The 8,845-nt window shown below is 43.9% G+C and overlaps 1 pseudogene; it reads left to right on the top strand.

The window, feature by feature from the left end:
* Window positions 1-629: 629 nt before the first annotated feature.
* Window positions 630-1,623, top strand: LOC125402565 (glyceraldehyde-3-phosphate dehydrogenase pseudogene; annotated as a pseudogene).
* The last annotated feature ends 7,222 nt before the right edge of the window (window positions 1,624-8,845 follow it).

The following is an 8,845-nucleotide window of genomic DNA, read 5'->3' as shown; positions in this document are numbered from 1 at the left end:
TAAAGTTTCCTTACTTATGATAAAGATAAATTATATATAAAACTTTAGACTCACAAAGATAGGATAGATGATAAAGGATTTTCCTTAATTGGCCAAATGTAAATGGACTAAATATTGTAACAATAATTCTTGCTTGATAACTGTTTTGTTGTATTTAATCTTGCTATGTTAAAGTTAAAACCTTCCTTTTTATTTGAACAGAAAAGGGGAAATGGTGTGGGAAGTCTTTCTGTATATGTGTTGCTTTTATTGGTTAATGAATAAATCTGCTTTGGCCTACAGCAGGGTGGAATAGAGTAAGGTGGGAATTCTAAGCAGATAGAGGAGGAAAGAAGGTAGAGTCAGAGAGATGCCATGTAGCCACTGAAGGAGACAGCTGCCTGGGAACTTTACCAGTAAACCACGAGCCTCATGGTTAATAGAAATGGGTTAATGCAAGATGTAAGAGTAGCTAGAAATATACATGAGCTAATTGGCCAAGCAGTGTTGTAATTAAATATAGTTTCTGTAAGATTGTTTTGGGTCTGGGTGGCCGGAAAATGAACAAGTGGCCTCTGCCTACACTCTGTTCCTTCCTATTCCAGAGACAGTCACATCTTCTGCAGTGCTAATCTTGTCCCTGAGACATGATGGCACAGGTCAGAGTGAAGAGATTTGATCATATTGGGTGACTGGTTACCAGGGCTTTCTTCCTGGTGAAATGGATATTGTTGCCATCAATGACCCCATCAGTGACTTCAGCTACATGGTCCATATGTTCCAATATGACTCTACCCATGGAAAGTTCAACATTACAGTCAACAGGAAGACCATCAGCATCTTCTAAGACTGACATCCCACCAACATCAAATGGGGTGATACTGATGCCGAGTATGTTGCGGAGTCCACCGGTGTCTTCATCACCATCATCACCATGGAGAAAGTCAGTACCCACTTGAAGAGTGAATCCAAAAGGGTCCTCATCTCTGCTCTTTCTGCTGATATCCTCATGCTTGTGAGGCATGTGAACCATGAGAAATATGACAACTCACACAAGATTTCAGGAATGCTTCCTGTACCATCAACTGCTTAGCTCTCCTGACCAAGATCATCCACACCATCTTTGGCATTGTGGAAGGACTCATGACCATAATCCACGTCATCACTGCCACCAAGACTGTGGATGGCCTCTCTGGGAAGCTGTGGTATAATGGCCATGGGACTGCTCAGAACATCATCCCTGCATTCACTGGTGCTGCCGAGGCTGTGGGCAAGGTCATCCCAGCGCTTAAAGGGAAGCTCACTTACATGGTCTTCCATGTTTTTAACTCCAATATGCCCATTGTTTATCTGGCATGTCACCTGGAGAAAGCTTCCAAGTATGATGACATCAAAAAGGTGAAGCAACAGGTATCCGAGGGCCTGATAATGGGCATCCAGACTGCACTGAGGACCAGGTTGTCTCCTGCAACTTTAAACAGTGACACCCCCTCTTCATCTTTGACACTGGACTGGCATTGCTCTCAACGACTACTTTGTAAAGCTCATTTCCTTGTATGACAGTGAAACAGCTACAGCTTCAGGGTGGTGGACCTCATGGCCTACATGGACTCCAAGGTGCCACCCAACCCACTGAGGACATAAGAGCAAGAGAGAGGCCCTCGGCTACCAAGCAGTCCCTGTCCCAACTCAGCTCTTAACACTGAGCCTCTCCCTCACAGTTTTCAACCCAGGCCCCCAGAAGAAGCGGGGGTGGGGTGGGGCTTAGGGAGAACTACTCTCTTGAATATTGTCAATAAAGTTCAACACACACACACGATTAAAGCCCCACAAGGCACTTGAGAGGCAGAGGCAGGTAAATCTCTGAGTTTGGGGCCAGCTTGGTCTACAGAGTTAGTTCCAGGACAGTTAGGACTACACAGGAAAACTCTATCTTGAAAGACAAAACAAAATAAATTTAAAGTCCCCTCTTCCCTCCAAGTTTAGTATGCAGGTTAACTGACAACCATCTAGCTCAGTTGCTCATAATATGACGCAGAAAATAGTGTGTCTGATTTTTTTAAATGACAAGTGTCAGGGGAAAACATTAAAATAGTACACTCCTAAGCACCCATATAACAAAGAAGGTAACGGGAATAGGGAAAATGCCCAATTCGTAATAAATCCTATTCTTCCAAATGTGAACACAGCTATTCCAGCTCATGCCTGGCATTCACTTACTTGATTTACTGATCTATATCTATTCTCAGATTTTCCCATAAGGTCTAGTGCAATATATTCTGTTGTTATCTGAAATTCAGGAGTTTCATAAAAATCTTCTCATCCGTGGCTCCAAGAACTTCTGAAACTTAAAGGAAAAAAAATCAGGCATCTTTAAATCCCATTTTGAACTAATATGGGTACAACACAGTAAGTTATCTCCTTGAAAATCTACAGCAACAACTAAGTATTTCTTTATTTTCTTGGTAGTTGATTGAATTGCACGCATCAAAGAGGGTGGAGCTTCCTAATGCACAAACCCATGAGGTACATCCAATTATACACCAAAACTTAAAAATCAGAATGCACTAATAAATTGACATGAATGTATACATTTACAAAAATTTTGCTAAAGCAAGACCAGAAACCCCATTCTCCTGATATAGTGGGGTGAAAATTATTAAAGATTTAAGCTGAAAAACATGAATTTTGATTAATTGCCTTCCCATGACTAAATGACTATTTCTCTATTTGCCAGAATTTGTTTTAACTGTGGCCAGCCTCCATGTAAACTCAATACTATTACATAAAATCACAAGATATTTGCACATAACCTACCTATACCCTCTCTAAATCCATCTGACTAATACTGGAAATGCTGTATCCGTATAATAATGACAAGAAAAAAAACCTCAGTTCTTCATCACATGTGCTTTCTCTTGAGAAATGCACTCAGTGGACGGTGGGTTGACGCGAAGGATGTAAAATCTGCAAATCCAGAGAGTCAACTCACTAGTTTGATGCTATTAGAAGATTCTGGCAGCAAGGAGCCCATCCTTCCTGCTCCCACTTTCAAAAGAGGCCCCAGTGCAATGTCAGCTGCACTGCACTTGGGAAAGCGAACGCCTTTTCTTCTCTGCTGCCTCCATTTTCTTCTGCAGGAACTGGGAGGGATGTGAGTCCAGGTGGGCACTGCGCCTTCTCCTGATTATGCTGTGCGACACAGCAGGGGGACCTCTTATCTCAGACTGGGGTTGCCTGTTTAAAATTATTTTTTCTTTATAAAAGGTATAAGGCAATAAACACAGCTGTAGGAAAAGACTTTGTGTTTTCCTTTTGTTTGTTTTAGTCTATTAAAATGATATAATTAAGTGCAATGGAGTTCCATAAAATTATACCATCTGCCTTTGTGCTCCCCCTTGCTCTGCAAGTTTTACCTGGCTCACAAGACTTGAATACTTTGAATGCATCTTACTTTAGAAATAGTTTTCTATATCTTTGCATACTGTTGTTATATCATAAAATACAGAGGGCTCAAGTCAATGAGTTTGTGTGTGTGTGTGTGTGTGTGTGTGTGTGTGTGTGCGCGCGCGCGCGCGCGCGTCTTATGACATATACGTGTTTGTATGTGTCTGTGAGTGTGTACATGTGAGGAGGGCAAAGGTGTCTGAGTGTCTGGTCTGCTTCATTCACCTCTTCACCTTTGTTTTTGTTTTTGTTTTTGTTTTGATAGAGCCTCTAATTGAACTGGGAACTTGCAGTTTGACTAGTCAGCTGGTCAAGGAGCTCTTGGGATCTGCCTGTCTCTGCCTCCCCAGCACTGGGGTCATAAGCATGATGCTATCTTCAGCCTTTAAGTGAGCGCCCAGGATCTGAACTCAGTTTCTCATTCATGCATTATGGAAGCACTTTACCAAACCATTTACTTAGTCCCCCAAATTTTAAAATTCTAAATTAATCTTTGAATTGGTAGGCTATTACAGTGTTACTGAATTCCCTTCCTAAGTTCCTGTCTCCTCAACTGTACAGGGGGCTTTGGTTTGTTTGCTTGTTTTTCGAGACAGAGTCTCTCTGTAGCTTTGGAACCTGTCCTGGAACTCAGAGACCTTCTCCTGCCTCTGCCTCATGAGGGCTAGGATTAAAGGCATGTGCCATCACCGCCTGGCTACAAGGGACATGTTTTTAGTCAATTCTTTTTTTTTTTATTTATTCTTTGTGTTTTTTGCATCATGCCTCTCGAGCCAACCCATCTCGCTCCCCTCCCCAAAATAAACAAAATAAAAATTTGAGAGAAAAAAGGGGGTGGGGAGGGAAAAAACAAAGAAGAAAAACATCTTGTCATGGAAGCTGCAATGCGACACAGTGAGTCACACAGTAAACCCCTTTATCTACACATTTTTACAGGCAGGTGTTTATCGCAAAGAATCGTTGGTCTGGTTCCAGGCCCCTGGTCTCAATGCTGGGTCCTCACTGGGACTCTTCCTGGACATCCCATTGCTGCCCTGTGTTGTGGAGATCCTGTAGCCCTGGCTCCACAGGGCTGACAGCCCCATCCCACCCGGTGCTGCAGCAAATCACAGTTGGGGTAGATATTAAAGTGGGCCAACACATAACCCTGTTTCTGGGCCTGGGTAGTTTCAAGATTGGTCAATCTGTGCGCTCTCCCCTGTCTTCGCCACCAGGGTGAGTTCTCCAGCGTTGGCCCGTTAATTCACCCCTTACAGCAATGAGCAAGGGGTCTTCTCAGTTCTCTGGCTTTCAAGTATTCTCCCATATCTACGCCTTCAGGGCCAGCTCTACTGTTGTTGCCCAGGCAAGGGGTAAGGGCCACTTTCCTGCATTCTGTGGCTGATGAGGGGCAGGGACCGTCTTATGGCCACAGGGACAGCACTCCCACCTGCCTCAGGCATTGATTGGGGACAGGGAGGAGAATCTCTCCCCTGCCCACACTGCCACAAGACAGATGAGTAATGGGGACAGCTCTCCCATGCTCACAACTTGGGGACTGGCTCACTCGCACCTCCGTCATCAGGGTTGTACCTTCCGTGCTGCCCTGGCAAGGTGCAGGGGCCTGCCCTCCAGAGGGTTACAAGGGGTATCCCTAATTGGAATATTTATATACACTAAAAAGAATAAATGTTATATAAATAGTATCACAGCCAAACTTTCCTTGCAAGAAGATCATCTTCTGAGCTTAGGGTGAAGACTATGCCTCCGTTTGCTTGCAGAGATGTATAATAATGGAAGCCCATCGACTTCCTGCTTGGATAACTTGAAGTGTTTTCAGCTGCGCTGCCAGATTCATCCCAGAGAGCAGGCTGGAGAAGACATGTGATGGCTCTTCCTAAATAGTTGTGTTTAAGCTCAATGAATAAACACACTTTCATGTCTCAATTATAAAAACAAAATATGTATAACTCTATGATATACACTATCATTTGAAATAAATGGAAAATCTTAATAGGATAGAATTAAGTGGAAAATAGTTTTTGCCTCTGGGAATTTTATTATTCAGATTATTTATATAATTACCTAATATTGAGCCCTTTTGAGGTTATTTTGTTGGAAATGATTTCTAACTCCAGACATAAGAGGGTGTTGCAATTCTTTTGTGCACATGGAGTTTTGCCTTTCGTTTTCCTATTGCCTCCTCCCTTCTTCTCTCCTCATATCCCTCCCAGGGTGAGTTCATTGTCAGTTCATGTAGGCTTCTAAAGAGGTTGATGTGCGCTAAACCTCCGAAACATATCACAACAGCTTTTATCCTAAAACTAAATGGTTTTGCTAACTCAGAAGAAGAGTCATCTCTGAACATCATCTTTGACCAGGGCAGGTGACACAGCCCAGTCACTTGCTCTGCCAAGGCCAATGTTCAGCCTCTTGTAAGACAGTGACAATCCTTCCCGTGTGTGCAGTCACTGCTCCTGTCCTCCCCTCCCAGCCCATAGGACTGTTTCCACGCAGTCATACAGAACATTTTACAACTATTGCCTTAGTGACTCACTAGGTTATTGTCCTCTATTTCAAAGACAAAATCCTCAGATCTTCTTTAACAGAACCAGTCTCCTGTTTGAGATTCATGGAAAAAAAACAAAAACAAACAAACAAAAAAAACGCCCTTGGTTGAGAATGGTAGTGCAGGCCTTTAATCCCAGCACTCAGAAGGCAGAAGCAGATGGATCTCTGAGTTTGAGGCCAGCCTGGTCTACAGAGTGAGTTCCAGGACAGCCAAGGCTACACAGAAAAACCTTGTCTTGAAAGAGCAAACAAAGAAGGATGCCCTCAATGAATTATGATCAGTAAAGGCATGACAGAGAACTTCTCTGATAGCAGTTTTCATTGGGCAAATAAAAAAAAAAATCAATGGCTGAAACACTTCGACTAAGCAAATATCAGCCATAGAACAAGACTTTTAAAGACAGTTGTGCCCCTGATATATATTCAAGACCAAGACAGCCTTGCTTGTATCAAGCATGGACACGTAACACCAGACACTATGTGGTCCTTTTTTACTTAAATTGTATGCTTCTGAATGCTGTGTAAAAACAAACCTTTAGATATTTTTATATGCATTAAAGTGAGTCTCACACCCATCGAGAATTTCAGATGAGGCAGAAAGGGAAAAAGAGTTAATATTAATACTAATCTATCTGACCTTTATTTATTATTAAGTTTATCTGACGTCTATTTAGAGTGGGCAAGCAGAAGCCCCGAGTTAGACCCCTGACTCCACACCATTCTTCACTACACAGCAAACGTGAGACCAGCCTGGAATGTATGAAATCCTGGTTGTAAGCAAGTAAACAAATCAAATGGCAGCCCTCCCCCCACGCCTTCCTTAACTAGCATTTACCACCCAAACTCAGAGCGGCACACCATCTTTAGAGAAGATGTTCCTCTTCTCTAGAACAGCGAAGGATTAGAAGCCTGCCTGGCCCCGCATTTGGATAAAAAGGGAAAGTGTTTCCTCAGATTGTCTAGGAAAGAGAGTGGCTCTCAGTGTCTCCCCAAGCTGGTGAGGTAACTGTATAGCACAGGAGAACTGAGACTCCCCCCACCCTCCCTTCCTCCCACCCAAAACAGAAAAAGGTAATGCCCTGGAATGGAAGAGCAAAAGCACGAATCTTTAGGAAGCAAAAGGAAGGAAGAACGTGGGCTGAAGGAAAGGGTTTATTGGAAGTTCAGACAAAGCACAGCCACCAGGTCTTTCCGGACCAGCCTGACAAGACTGGGCTGGGAAAGTTTTCCGTACGCACGCTGTTCCTGAAGGACACTGGGTGGCGCTCGTGGTAAAGACTTGCACTTTTTTAGGGTCTTTCCCCCACCGACACCACCACATAGCCTTTGACAATTTCAGCTACCCAAAGATGAAATTCCATGTTCCCTACGTGTCCCAGCGGGGAGCACGTTTCTAGAAGAGTTTGATGCCATGGGATTGTTTCTCCGCGGTCGGGTCAGTTGGGATTTGAGAAGCGATAGTGTCCCATCACTAGCCTTAGGACAAAGTTTGAGGTCTTGGTGTCAGAAAGGCCTCTACAGTACCAGACTCGCAGATGGTGCCAGCTGTGCACGGACCACGGAAGTGTATTAGTGAGATGGAACGGCACTATGAATGGGTGAGCAGATGCCAGGCTGTCTACAGTGACCCTCTCGTGGCTGCATTGAAGAATAGGTGGTAAGGGAACAGGAGTTCAACTCAGAGAAGCAGTCAAGACGGTTGAGACTGGTGAATATCAAAGAGGCACCAAATTTGGTGACTTCACACTGAACTGGACTTGCTACAAGGGCTCACAGCTGCATACAGGCCAATGTTTCAGCACCTTGGGGTATACATAAAGACGTTGGGTCCTTTTCAGTGCCCACCTTTTTTTTTTTTTGATGTTCATAAAAAGGTGTGTGTGTGTGTGTGTGTGTGTGTGTGTGTGTCCACTGAAAAGAGGAGGCAGCAATTGAATTTTAGCTAGATCTAGAATTATCTTACCACTATAACCTTGCCTTCAACCAGATCCTGAGGTATGTCTGAAGTTTCCAGTACCAGTCTCATGGAATGTGTTCTTTTCTCAGGAAGCTGTGAGAGCCCTGATGGACTCATCTAGTTGATGAAGACCATACTGACCTTATTTCCCTCCTGGTTACTACATTTAAATCTCTACTAAACAGAACTGGGGACAGTGGAGGGACCACCCATCTCTCTGTGCTATTTTTCTTTACTTGCAAACACTTGGACCATCCTCAAATGTTAATTTGGAAGAGAAATTTGTGCAATTAGGCTCCATGTGTCTAAGGTGACTCCATGGACTAGGTGAGCATCTCCAGACCAGGCCAAGATCACATCCAACAAGATCAGCAGTGTCTTTGCCTTCTTGAAGACACTCACAAGCCTACGTCTAGAACATAGACAACATAAAAATCAACCGCATGGGATCAGAACCAAGGGACAACAGGCATTGTTGACCCCCTCCCCCATCTGTATCAGAAGGAAAATCTAGGGGCACCAAGGCTGCCAACAGAGACCGAAGATGTAGGAAGAGGTGGCGCTGCTGAATGCTAGTTCCCTCAAGCTCAGAAAAGCTGAATTTGTCCAGCCAAGGAAAAGTAACAGTAGGTGTGATTTTATGGAGCCCAAGGGGCAATGACCGGGAGTTGATGGCTGTGTTGCTGCTTCCAAATGGAACTCCAGGTTCCAGAGAGGGACTGCTGTCACTCTTCCAGATCTCTGACAGAGCATTTGAGGCCCTGATAGCTCTGTAGCCAAAATAAGGCTAAAGTAACATTAGACAAAACTCAGATAGACTTATCTTCTTCCACTGGCAGAAGGGTATGAGGAATCAGGAGATACCACCCTGAATAATCAATGACACCCCTAAGTTTCTGGCCATGGACCCCA

This window comes from Myodes glareolus, chromosome 25, assembly GCF_982192425.1.
Source record: "Myodes glareolus chromosome 25, mMyoGla1.1, whole genome shotgun sequence".
NCBI lineage: Eukaryota > Metazoa > Chordata > Mammalia > Rodentia > Cricetidae > Myodes > Myodes glareolus.
Note: the sequence above shows the minus strand (reverse complement) of the source record. Positions and strands in the feature narration are given on the sequence as shown.